Source organism: Pseudorca crassidens, chromosome 2 (genome assembly GCF_039906515.1).
Source record: "Pseudorca crassidens isolate mPseCra1 chromosome 2, mPseCra1.hap1, whole genome shotgun sequence".
NCBI lineage: Eukaryota > Metazoa > Chordata > Mammalia > Artiodactyla > Delphinidae > Pseudorca > Pseudorca crassidens.
The window spans coordinates 153,274,845-153,288,290 of NC_090297.1; the positions used below are offsets into that span (position 1 = coordinate 153,274,845).

At 40.8% G+C, this 13,446-nt stretch overlaps 1 long non-coding RNA gene and 1 pseudogene across 1 annotated transcript; one reads left to right on the forward strand and one right to left on the reverse strand.

The window, feature by feature from the left end:
* Positions 1-6,445: 6,445 nt before the first annotated feature.
* Positions 6,446-13,446, reverse strand: part of LOC137219986 (UDP-N-acetylglucosamine--peptide N-acetylglucosaminyltransferase 110 kDa subunit-like) — a 32,205-nt pseudogene continuing 25,204 nt past the window's right edge.
* LOC137219989 (uncharacterized) lies at positions 6,737-12,525 on the forward strand. The gene is made up of 3 exons (XR_010941379.1): positions 6,737-6,876; positions 7,312-7,444; positions 9,448-12,525. It is a non-coding gene; the product is annotated as an uncharacterized lncRNA (long non-coding RNA).

The following is a 13,446-nucleotide window of genomic DNA, read 5'->3' on the forward strand; positions in this document are numbered from 1 at the left end:
TGGTGTAAAGCGTGCAATTGCTGTGCTGCTTGTGAAGCAGTTTGATCATAACTTACCATAATATGAGGGTGTCCAGGACATGGACCATGAGTATCAACAGTATGAAGATAATGAATGCAGTACATTAGCCATTCTTGACAGCATGACAAACAGAAAGGAGGAGTACGGTAAATTGGGACATGTCCTGCTTTAGGGAAAAGAGATTGAGAAGGAGGAGTAACTTCAACTCTATTCTTGGGAGGAAAATGTACAGGATAAAGATCACATTTAGATCGAGTTAAAACATCTGCAGTCGCATTAAGTTTAGCCAATGGACCAGGCAAGTTAGAATGAGCATGGATATACAGACCTGCAACAGAACCATCGTGGGAACGAATAAGCTGTTGAAGCAAACGAAAAGAGGATGATAATTCAGGGTCATTAGTATGTCCTATGGTCGCAGTCTCCAGAAGAAATAATAAGCTAATAAGATATTTACTATCAGAAAACAAATTAAAAGATATAGAAGGCAAATGTTTAAAAGCCATAATGACAGCAAACAGTTCAACACGTTAAGCTGAAGTCAAGGAAGTTTCTTTAATGAGTTTTGTTCCGTCATCAAAGATTACAGTAGCCACTCTTGAAGAAGAACCGTCTGTAAAAACCAAAGGTACATGAGGAACAGGCTGTTGCCTAATTATAGAAGGAAAGATATGAGTTAAGTTTGCTGAATTGGATCAATTTATCAGCAGGGTAATGGCATTCCAAGGTACCTGAAAATCCTGCCAGAGCAAGACCCCATTCATTACTATGTTGAAAAAGCCAATTTTGTTGACTAACTGAATAAGGGATAATAATTTGAGAAGGTTCTATACTTATAGGTTGTAAGCATCTAGTTCTACCTTGCATTATTAAATTACTAATAAGTTCATAATAAGGGTTAATAACTTTAGAGGGTGTAGTTTTCATATGAATCTATTCAATAATTCCAACAGTTTGCCATAAGACGGCAGTAGGCACATGAGGAGTTGGACAAATTATTAAGAAAATTGGAAGGTGAGTATGAATTCTAGTTAATTGTGTAGAACTGATAGATCTATTGACTATTTGTAAAGCTTGAAACCCTTCTGGAGTCATAGAGCGTGAAGAAGAAGGATCTGAGTCACCTTTAAGAATATCAAACAAAGGCTGTAATTGAGCAGTAGTAAGTTTTAAGGAAGGCCTTAGCCAATTAATATCTCCAAGTAATTTTTGAAAATCATTTAATGTTTTTAAATTATCAACTCGAATTTGCAGGTTTTGAGGCCTAATAGTAGTGTTATCAATATATTTCCCCAAATATAAAAGTGGAGATTGTCTTTGAATTTTTTTTGAGGCAATGACCAAGCCAAATGATTGAAAGGACTGTTGTAAGAATTGAAAAGCAGTCTCTAATAAAGAAATATTATCAGTGGCTAAAAGTATATCATCCATATAATGTATGAGATATAACGATGGAAACCTTTTTCTCACAGGAGTCAAGGCCTGAGCCACATATTTTTGGCATAATGTAGGACTATTTGCCATGCCCTGAGGCAATACTTTCCAATGAAATCTCCTCATGGGTTCCTTAAAATTTAAGGAAGGCAAGCTAAAAGCAAAATGTTTTCTATCTTCAGGAAACAAAGGAATAGTGAAAAAACAATCTTTTAAATCTATAACTAAAAGGTGATAATTGTGTGGTATGGCTGTTGGAGAGGGTAGGCCTGGTTGAAGAGCTCCCATTGTTAGCATAGTTTTATTAACAGCTCTTAGATCCTGTAATAACCTATACTTTCCAGATTTTTTCTTGATAATAAAAATAGGAGTATTCCAAGGACTACAGGAAATTTCTAAATGCCCTAATTGTTCCAGTACTAATTGTTCTGCAGCTTCTAATTTCTCCTTTGTGAGGGGCCATTGGTCCACCCATACAGGGTCATCAGTCAGCCAAGTAATTGGATCAGCAGTGAGTGGAGGAGAATCCAAGGCCCCTAAGAAAAACCCAAACCTTGTCTATCATTTTTTATTTTCACATCAATAGGATAGACAGTTCCTTGTTGATTTGTTCCCAGCCCTTTTGTGGGAAGAAATCCTTGATCCAACAACATATTAGAGACTTGGGAATTTGGACTATAAAGTAATACTCCCATTTCTTTTAATATATCTCGGCCCCAGAGGTTTAAAGGCAGCCCAGGCAAAACATAAGGCTGGAAGTATCCTGAATGGCCCTCACTATCTTGCCATAATAATAACTGACTGCTTTGCATAGGAGAAGAACTTTGTCCTATTCCTTGAAGTTCTGTAATAGTAGGACTAATGAGCCAATGTTTAGGCCAGTGTACCTGCGTCATAACAGAGACATCAGCTCCAGTGTCTAACAAACCTGAAAAAACCTTTCCATTAATGGTTCATTTCTGGACGTTCTTTCCCTATCTTCTGAATCCAGTAGGCAGCATTAGATGATCCAAAGCCTTTGTTTCTCTCTTTTGATGTTGTAAAATTTGTCCATGAGGTACAAAGGGCAAAAGTAGCAATTGTGCAATTTTATCACCAGAAGAAATAGTTATTATGTTTTTAATAGTTTGTGCCATGACTTTTATTTCTCCTTCATAGTCAGAATCTATGACTCCTGGTATAATAGTTAAACCTTTCATGGTGACACTACTTCTTCCCAATAATAGTCCCATCAAACCCTTGGGTAAAGGTCCATAGATGCCCATAGAGAGGGCCTGAGGACCCATTTCAGGAGTTAATATATAGCGGGCGGAGGTACTGAGCTCCAGTCCTGCGCTTCCTGGTGTTGCTCTGGAGAGCAAGGATATTGTATGTTTTTGTTTTTGGTTAACGTCTGATTGATAATTTGAGGAGGATACACAGACACTGCCCTCATTATTTGTTGGGGCCGGGGAAGGCCCCGGGAGGAGTTTCCTGACAGTGGTGTCCCATCGTTGTGGGCCACTGAGCAACAATCTTGTGCCCAGTGTTTTCCCCTATTGCATTTAGGGCATAAACCAGGGATTTTCTGACCATCTGGAGGTTTCTGAGTAGGGAAGGAAGGACTAGGGTTAGAATTAAAAGATCTACATTCTCTAGCAAAATGACCTGCCTTTCCGCATTTAAAACAAGTCTTTGTTTTCTTTTGATTGTTTTTAAACCCCACTTTAGTTAATGCTGCAGCCATAGCAGCACCCTGTATATAAGCAGGCCCAATGTCTGCACAAAGGCGAATATAATCCTCCAATGTTCCCTGTTTTCTCCAAGGTCGAATCGCAGCCTGAGACGCATTATTAGCATTCTCAAAAGCAAGCTGCTTAACTACAATTGTACCAGTGAGTCCGTCCACAATGAGTCTCCCCACCGCCTGTGACAACCTATCTACAAGATCAGCATATGGTTCATCAGGTCCCTGTCTAATTGTTGAAAGATCCTCAGTTTTGTGTGTAGAAGGTCATTTCCTCCAGGCTTGTAATGCCAAATGATTTATTTGAGGATAAGCAACAAAGGGATAAGTTAATTGATCTTGTAAAGAAATATATTGTCCTTCCCCAATCAGTATATGATAATCAACTGCAATATTATGGGCAGCATTCTTTTCTGCTTGTTCAGCAGCCCGTTCATAAAAATCAAACTTCCATATTAAATAATCTCCACCATTTAAACAAGCTCGTGCAATAGACTTCCAATCAGCGGGGGGAAGAGCTTCTCCTGTCAACCATAGCAGCAGTAAAAGGAGCAGTGGGCCCATATTGAGCACAGGCAGATTTTCAATCTTTCAAAACTTTAGAAGGGAGAGCCTGATGCTCCCTAGTAGCTTGTTGAGGATTATTAGGATCAGGTCTTTCTATGACGGGACAACAGAAAATAGGATCTTCTCCTCGTTTTATTGCTCCTTGTACAGCGCGCTGCAAGGGACTGAGCATTTTTACAGATGTAGATTTTTGAGGAAGACAGTCCTTATTAACCTGCAGCTTTTTCACTGATTTATCTATCATAGCCATTAGAAAATCATCCTCAGGATATTTCTCTCTTTTATGTTTAAAAGCCTCATCTGTTAAGTCAAAATGTTCCTCTTCATCTAAAATATTTAAATTAATTAGCTCTTTCAATTTAGGAAGTGGCGACACAGTAGCTGATACTACAGTCTCTCCTTCTGCCAGAGGCTTATGTTTTTCTGACTTTACATTCAAATCAACACTATCATGAGAAGAATCTAAACATATTTTTATCAGATTCCACAAACTATGTGTAACAACAGGAGTATGAGTAGGCCCTCGAGCCTCATAATAATTTTTTAAATCTTCTCCAACTTTCTGCCAGATTTCTATGTCAACAGAGCCGCCATCAGGAAACCAGGGAGATACACCATGGATATGCTGTAAAAATTCAGTCAACTGTGAAGGTAGAAACTTTATTACCCCGAGCTTTAAGCATGGAAAGTAAAACCTGAGCAAATAATTCACACTCCTTTGAGCCCTTTTGCCCCATCTTATTTTACTTCTGACTATTGCCTTATGCCTCTATTAGTTTCACTTTTACTGGTGGCCACACATATTTTGCATAAGGGTTCTCTTACCCGCACTTTCTTTTTCTTTTAATTGCCTTCACGCTTCCTGTTCGAGTGCCACTTGCCGCGGACCAGCCGGAGAAAGAGGATTTCACCGCCCAGGGTCAGAAGGGAAGGGGTAAGGAACTGAAGTAGCACCGATGAATGGGGTCAGAAGGACCAAGACAACTGATGGTTGCAAGGCAAATTTTATTATGCTACAGTGGCAGATTATATAGACTAGAAAAAGGAAGGTTGCCAGATGGTGGTTTACATTATCTACAGACTGTCTCGGCTCAAGGTTAACTTCCCTGGGAGGAAACCCATAAGCCCAGAATCATCAAAAATAACCTGCATGTGCAGGGGGGAGACAGCTTTGCTTGTCTCATTTTACATTCTTTCTGATTTCTGGGCCCTGGTGATTTATCTCCCATGGAATGGAACAAGGAGGGGAACAAGTAGGGACAGTCCCTTCGAGCAGCGGCCGCATGCCTGGCATGTCCGTAGCCTGCTCTCAAGGCTGACTGCTTCCCACACATATGTTGCCTTGTTTAAGCCTCAAGCCCTCGATCCTTTGTTGAAATACAATAATTTCATTCCTATGGTTTTCAATACCAGAAACTCAACTTCCAGGAGGGCTAAAGTCTAATTTGTACTCCAAACCAAGTAGCAGTGCAGTTCGCTACTACTGAGGCTGAATCCATAAAGACTTCAAGACCACGTCCAGAAGACAAGTTATTATATATAACACCCTAGAAGGTCTGAAACATAATTATCATGTACATAGCTGGTCCTTCAGAGCTTTTTACCTATAGCATGTTTTTTGATGAATTTTATTTAATGTACTGGAGATAACTGTGACTTACTGATCAAATATTTGAATACTTATACTTACCTGGGATTTTATTTCTGCTGAAAGAAAAAGGAAGAACAGGACTCACTTAAAAAAAAAACTTTAGAAATGAAAGTAAAAATCTTACCCCACACTATCACTTTTGGAAGCAGTCAACGGTAAAACACTGGTGAAATAGGTCAAAACTCTAGGCCAAAAATCCATTATTATTATCATCAGTGACAGTACCACAACTGTGCCCTTCGTAATTAATAATCACTCCTAAGAATCTTCATTTGGCACCAGATGATGTGTTTAAGAGAAACAGTCTGGGAGGTTTTGAATCAGACTTGGTTTTTTGTTAGCCAAGTTACAGGAGAATTTTTAAAGTGGGGGGAAGGGAAGAAGGAAATGGACCAGGAAAAGAATTTAAGCCATCATCTATAAACCAACAAAGCACTAATAGTTCCAAACATTATGTCAGACACTAAAATGACTGATATAGCCTCAAGTGGTTTATAAAACCTATAAAAAGACTACACCAGCAAAGTCCCCATTTATCTGTAGAGTTCAGAAACTAAAACAGGGAATATTTTAGCTTAAAACCTTATCTCAAGAGAATCATATACACTTCACATGAATAAAAATACCTGAAACCAAACGTTTTAAAAAGCTCCAATACCCAAAATATAAAGAAAAATATTAATTCAGAAGACTCAATCAATCCATCACAGAACGGCTGGGCAATCTCTATCTCCCTTCCACACTAACCATCCATCCCATGGAAGACCAAGGGAGATCAGACCTTCCAGACTTACCTTCCAGACCTTCCAGACACCTGGCTGCTGCAAAATTCTATGGAGACTCCTTGTGGAACAGCAGTTTCCCATCTCTTGTGTCTCTCCCTATCATGATCATGCAGGAAGCAAGTCTGGCTGTGCTATTTCTTATCATTGTCTGTCACCCATCTGCAGCATGGTATTGTACAGATAGGGAAAAAGTAGTTCCCTTTCCCCCAGAAGGTTGAGGCTCAGGTACAGGGGTAATTCTCCTGTGCACACAGTCATTATTTAGGCCGACTCAGTGACTTCAACAGGCTTAATCATGTGATCAGGTTTGTTGCCAGCTGCATAATGCTCCCACATCTGTAGATAGAGCCGCTCTAGGTCTATTGTGTATTGTTTGGTGTTGAACAGAGGGCTAGATGTTCTCTGCTTCCAGACTTTGCCACGAATTTTCTTCAGGTATTCTAGATCAGTTCCCAGTTTCACAGCTATGTCTTCATATTCTTGTCTATTTTTAGCAATAAGCTCAAGACAGCCTAAACAAGTGAGCTGGGAAGCTGCAACTCGGGAAGCAAGAGTCTCTCCTGGCATAGTCACCATGGGTGTCCCTGACCAAAGGACATCCATCCCTGTGGTGTGTCCATTACAGAGTGGAGTGTCCAAGCAGACATCAGCCAGCTGGCCTCTCCGAACATGTTCCCCTTTAGGAGCAACAGGTGAAAAAATGATACGGTTCTGGGGAAGGCCCATATTTTGTGCGTACTGTTGAATATTAGGTTCTCCTACTGCTGGAAAACGCAACAGCCACAGTACACTATTGGGAACACGCTTCAGAATATTTGCCCACATCTGCAAAGTAGATGGGTCAATTTTATATAACTGATTGAAGTTACAGTACACAATGGCATCTTCCGGTAACCCGTACTGAGGACGTGTGGTTACAATAATGGTACAGGGAACCTCCTCTCCAGTGGCAGCCTTAATGTTGATCTGGGTAGTTGCCAGTCCATTGCTAAGACTGAATCCATTAATTGTTATCTGAATTTGTCCTCTGTTAATCATTTCAATAACTGCCTCTGCAATAGTATTCATAGGAATGACAGGCATGTTAAGAGCTGTATTACTGCTGTCTGCGTTGTCTCCTCCATCAGGACATTTCATCTTGACAATTTGCACATCTGGGAGACTATCAAGAAATGCTTTGAGGTCGATGCCATTCAGCACAATCCGATTGTCATAAATGTGCCCATTGGACTTAAAATCGATGACTGCTTTCTTCTTCAGGTGAGGGAACATATTAGCATGATCACCAATAAAGAAAGTATGGGGCATATAAGCCAGTTTCTCAGAACACTGCTCAGCAACTTCAGCAGGTGAAGTTTCCTGATCAGTGATGATATAATCCATGAAAAGCACGCCACTGGTCCCAGGGTAGCCCAGCCACATTGCCTGAATAGGAGCTGGCCTGAGAGCAAAGAGTTCATTTCGAGCACCCCTGGTATAACCATTCATATTTACAAGGATGTGTATACCATCTTGATGGATGTGATCAGCTGCTTTCCCATTGCATGGAATCTGAGAAAGATCAATGAAATGATGGGCTTCTGCCATCACCTTCGCTCGGAAGTTTGTGCCATCATCTGGGCTCAGGGCATAACAGAATACCTCAAATTTATCAGGATTGTGCATGCCTGGAATAGACTGCATAAGATGAGAAGTAGGATGATTCCCAAAGTCAGAACTCACGTATCCTACACGCAGTCGACCATCACTGAGCTTCAAGTCTTTTGGATGTTCATACGGTGCTTTATGAAGGACATTGATCTCATCCAAGCAGAGGTTCCCATGCCGCTCAGCAATAGCCTTCCTGAAGCCATGAGAAAGAGGATAGAGCATACTATGATGAGGCTGCACAGAAGGCAACTATTCTTCTCCAGCTGGTCAGCCACAATGCTGACCAACTTCTTCATTCGCTCATCATAGTCTGTCCAATCACAGACAATCTGCAGGCAATGAGCCAAATCACAATAAGCGTCAGGAAAATCAGGTTCAAGCTTCAGAGCAGTGTGATAAGAAGCAATTGCTTCTGGAATATTCCCTGAATCCTTGTGAATGGAAGCCAGATTGCTGTGGGCATCCGCAAATGCAGGGTTAATCTGAATGGCACGAGTATAACACTGCAAGGCTCCCTGAACATCTTGCATCTCCTTTAGAGTGTTTCCCACGTTACAGTAGGCATCCGCAAAGGTAGGACTGATTCGAACAGCCTCCTTATAATGCATCAGAGCTTCCTGCAGTTTTCCCTGCTTCTGCAATACACTTACTAAATTTGAATGGGCAGCAGCAAACTCTGGGAAGACTTCTAATGCTTTACAATACAAGCGAACTGCCTCTTCAATGTTCCCCTGGTCTCCTTTGATATTGGCTAGGTTATTCAGAGAGTCTGCATGGGTGGGACACAGCCGCAGAGCTGTATTATAACAATCTTCTGCTTCGGCAACACTGCCCTTCTCTTCCAGAGCGTTGGCTAGGTTGCAGTAAGCAACAGGGAATTGTGGTTGCAATTTAATAGCTCGCCTGTAGGTGTCTATTGCCAGATCTATCAGGCCTTGCTCATAGTATACACAAGCCAGGTTGGCATGTACCACTGCATGATTTGGGCTCAAGCTTAGGGCACAAAGGTAAGCTGCCACAGCTCTGTGAAAAATCCGTGCCTCTTTCAAGACATTTCCTAAATTGATATAAGCATCCAGAAAATTGGGGTCAAGGGTGACAGCCTTTTCAAAGTGATGAATTGCAAGGCAAATCTCCCCTTGTGCATTGAAAACACAGCCAAGATTACTCCAAGCTACTGCAAAGTTCGGTTGCATCTCCATTGCTTTCAAATAACATGCCTTGGCTCCTTCCAAGCGACCCAGGGCTTTGAGCAGGTTCCCCAGGTCACTGCGAACACAGTACAAATCAGGATTGCACTGAAGAGCAGAGACGTAAGCTTGTACTGCCCCTTCCATGTCGCCTGCTGCTACCAAAGCAGCTGCCAGGTTAATATAACCATCGATGAAATCTGGTTTGAGATGCAATGCATGCCGGTAATGCTCAGTTGCTTCCTGCAACTGCCCTCTTTCCTTGTACACATTCCCCAAATTCGAATAGGCTTCTGCCAGAAGAGGGTTCTGTTTAATTGCCAGAGTACTAAAGTGGGCAGATCTGTCCAGCCTTCGACACTGGAAGTGTAGAGATGAAAGTAATAAAAGTACTCCAGTATTGTCTGGCTCTTGTCTCCACAGCTGCATGCAGTGTCTCTCAGCTGCCTCAAAATCTCCTGCCTGATATTCTTGATGTGCCAACTCAGCTAACCCTTGGAAGGAAAGCATACGTTTCATTGGTTCTGTGCTGTCGGCCACGTTGCCCACAGAAGACGCCATCTGGAGCTTCTGGAGAGAGAAAAGGGGGTAATTGAGTCCCGCTGCCGCCACTACTGGCAAGAATGTTTCTAGAGGTAGGAAATACGAGGGCAGCAGACGTACCACTGCTTTGGCAGGCTTAAGCAGCGGCAACAGTTACAGGCACCGAAACTTAGGAACTCTGGTTGGCCATCTACCTCTCACGCTCTTGAAATCTTAATTCTTAACCCTGCCCTCTTCCACCATTTTTCTCCTAATCAGGGAATAAAAATTACCTATACACTTGCCTTAGAAGAAATCAAAAGTCAGTAGTCCAAACATTTTTTAAAATTTTGTTTTCTGTCCAGTTGGAAAGGAAATACATGATTGACTTTACTTCATCATTCATTTAGTCAATGTGGAAAACATTAGGGCTGTGAATTTCAATACAGTAAGATCAGAAAATTTTAAATTGGCCTTCCCAAACCACTAATAAGTAACCGATGTTGTATATAATGCTAAAATCTTAGAGACTGAGTTTGATATTTTAAAAGTTCTGAAAGGATTAGCTAATTTCTCCTCATATTTCTCATGCCTCAAACCTGAGTATTACTTTTTTTAAAATAAATTTATTTATCTTTATTTATTTATTTTTATTTTGGCTGCGTTGGGTCTTCAATGCTGCGTGCAGACTTTCTCTAGTTGCGGCGAGCAGGGGCTACTCTGTTGCGGTGCCCGGGCTTCTCATCACAGCAGCTTCTATTGTTGTTCTACAACTCTATGGGTTCCTTTTTAGGTCCTATGAAGAACCCTAGAAATTAGTTCATGGAATTATAGGTTTTTGCAAAATTGTCAAAAGTGAGATATTTTAACTTCCATCAGGTAAGACCAGCATCTCTTTCTTTGCCAATTTTCCTTCTATCATATTCTGCTATGTTGGATCATTCTGGAATGGCCACAGGCTTTTTTGAAATCTGGCTAAGGAGATTTTATTTTTTCTGTGGTACGCGGGCCTCTCACTGTTGTGGCCTCTCCCGTTGTGGAGCACAGGCTCTGGATGCACAGGCTCAGTGGCCGTGGCTCACGGGGCTAGCCGCTCCGCGGCATGTGGGATCTTCCCGGACCGGGACACGAACCTGTGTCCCCTGCATTGGCAAGTGGACTCTCAACCACTGTGTCACTAGGGAAGCCCTAAGGAGATGTTTTAAGTGAGGCTATTATATGATTTTCAGACACCGCCATATGTAATTGACTATATACTATCCCATTACAGGAATAACTTCCAGTACTCATACTGACTACTCTACTGACTTAACTAGCACAAGACACAGAAGCATAAGGACAAAAACCACCTTACAATATTGCCATGTCTTGCACTTCACAGCTCTCAAAGCATGTGCGTTTGAAGAAGATAAAAAGAACTGAAAAGTACAAAACCAGAAGCTATTCTGTGGAAAATTATTTCAATCATCAGGCATGTGAAAGATAAGTCAAAGATTCAGTTCTCATCAATGCTTAGTCAAAACGGAAATTTTCTTCTGTCAAGAATATACTCCAGGGGCTTCCCTGATGGCGCAGTGGTTAAGAAGCCACCTGCCAATGCAGGGGACAAGGGTTTGAGCCCTGGTCCAGGAAGATCCCACATGCCACGGAGCAACTAAGCCGGTGTGCCACAACTACGGAACCTGTGCTCTAGAGCCCGTGAGCCACGACTACTGAGCCTGCGAGCCACAACTACTGAAGCCTGCGTGCCTAGCACCCGTGCTCTGCAACAAGAGAAGCCACCGCAATGAGAAGCCTGTGCACCGCAACGAAGAGTAGCCCCCACTCCCTGCAAGTAGAGAAAGCCTGCGCACAGCAACGAAGACCCAACACAGCCATAAATAAATAAATAAATAAATAAATAAATAAATAAATAAAAGAATATACTCCATCAACAATGTGTGTAATGGAATGGTGTGAATGAGTATTTTATCAGAATTCCTGTAATGCACAAACCTATAGCAGTACTGAAATCAGTAATGCATTTATAATAGTAAATATTTATGAGGAAGTAATCCATAGAGGTTTTCTCAAAGTTAACAATGAAAATTAATGTGACATTATCAATAATAAATTGTGAAACTGAAATAAACTTTTCTAAACTATTAATAACTAGAAGCAAATTCTAATCAACCATGTTACAAGAAATCTATGTCTAAAAACTACAAAGTTTATTTCTTAAAATTTTATTTCGAAAATACATAAACTGTCGTATGAGGAGGCAGTTAAAGAATATATAGCTAAAAGAGTGGGGGAAAAGTTTTATAGAGACACATGTGGCAGTAGTTAATTTTTAAATGTCATTTTTCTAGATTTTGTGACACCTATAGTATTGATATTTGAAAGCATTTAAAAAATTGGAATTTGAAGATTTGCTACTGCCAGGTAGCATAAAGTATTTTGAAGCAAAAGAACGTTTACACTGAGAAAAACAAAAAAAGCCAAATAAAATAGCCAGCATTCAATCAAAAAGTTCTAGACAAACCAAGAGATAGAATCATATGACTAAAATTCTAAGAAAAGAACAGATAATACAAAAATATTTATATAAGATATTGTGTATCTTTATCAGGAAAAGTCTATCAAGAAAAGACTTTAAAATCATCAGAATTAATATATTTTATTTATTTGTGTATTATATTTATATAGATATTTATATATTTATATAAAGAACTTAAAGATAAAGCCCTAGTTAAGGCAGTGACAATAGCAGTAGCAGTGGGAGTGAAAAGAAATGGTTATATTCAAGCATATTTTGTCAGGAAAAGTTCAAGATCAAATGTCTGACTGCATACATGGGATGGATAGACGGAGTGGGAAAAATCAAAGTTAACTATAGAGGTTCTAGTGAAGATGGGGTTGCCGTCACCCAACCCAAGGGGCTGCGATCATCCCCAAGGTCTAGGAGACTCAATGGGAAGGTCATGGTCAGAGGCAAAGTTAATTGGTGGGAAAATAAGACTCCCAGTGTCTCCATCTCCTTATACCAGTTTTTTTTAAACATCTTTACTGGAGTATAATTGCTTTACAATGGTGTGTTAGTTCCTGCTTTATAACAAAGTAAATCAGTTATACATATGTCCCCATATCTCTTCCCTCTTGCATCTCCCTCCCTCCCACCCTCCCTATCCCACCCCTCTAGGTGGTCACAAAGCACCAAGCGCATCTCCCTGTGCTATGCAGCTGCTTCCCACTAGCTATCTATTCCTTATACCAGTTTTGTTTTTCTGCTCATATACGTAGCAGCATTTCATTCAAGGGGAAAGTCATTGATCTGACTGGTCAAATTAAACAACATAGTTCAAGGCACATTTACAGTGGTTAGTTCCTCCACAATTTAGAAAGTCACATTCACAATTTCCCTCTTCCTGCGCCGCGGAACACATTGGCCATTCCTCCAAAGTTTCCACTCCGCAGAGTGGACCAGAGATGACATTAGCCCAGAACTGAGAGCTTGGCATGAGATGGTGTCAGCCCCACATAGAGCTCTGGCATAAGTTATAACCCAACCCAACTCTACAGAGAGCTCTGCATGGAATCCTGGGAGTAAACTCAGCCATAATAATGTGATTCTGTTTTTCATTTGCTTTTCTTCCTTGATTAACTTTCCCTGGCCACTCTGACAAACGAACTTTCAGGCATTCCTGGGCCACTCACTAACTTTATTCCATTTAATGTCATCCAGATTCCCAAGAAAATTACTAACTATAAGGAGGGAAATTTGGAACATGGTGAGTTTTAGATGCCTGAAATATACAGGTCATTGAATCCAGTTAAGTAGCAAATTATCTGGATCTCAAATATGCCAGTAGAATAGCAGACTAAGCTCAATTTAATGTACTCTTACTGGAGACACATGTA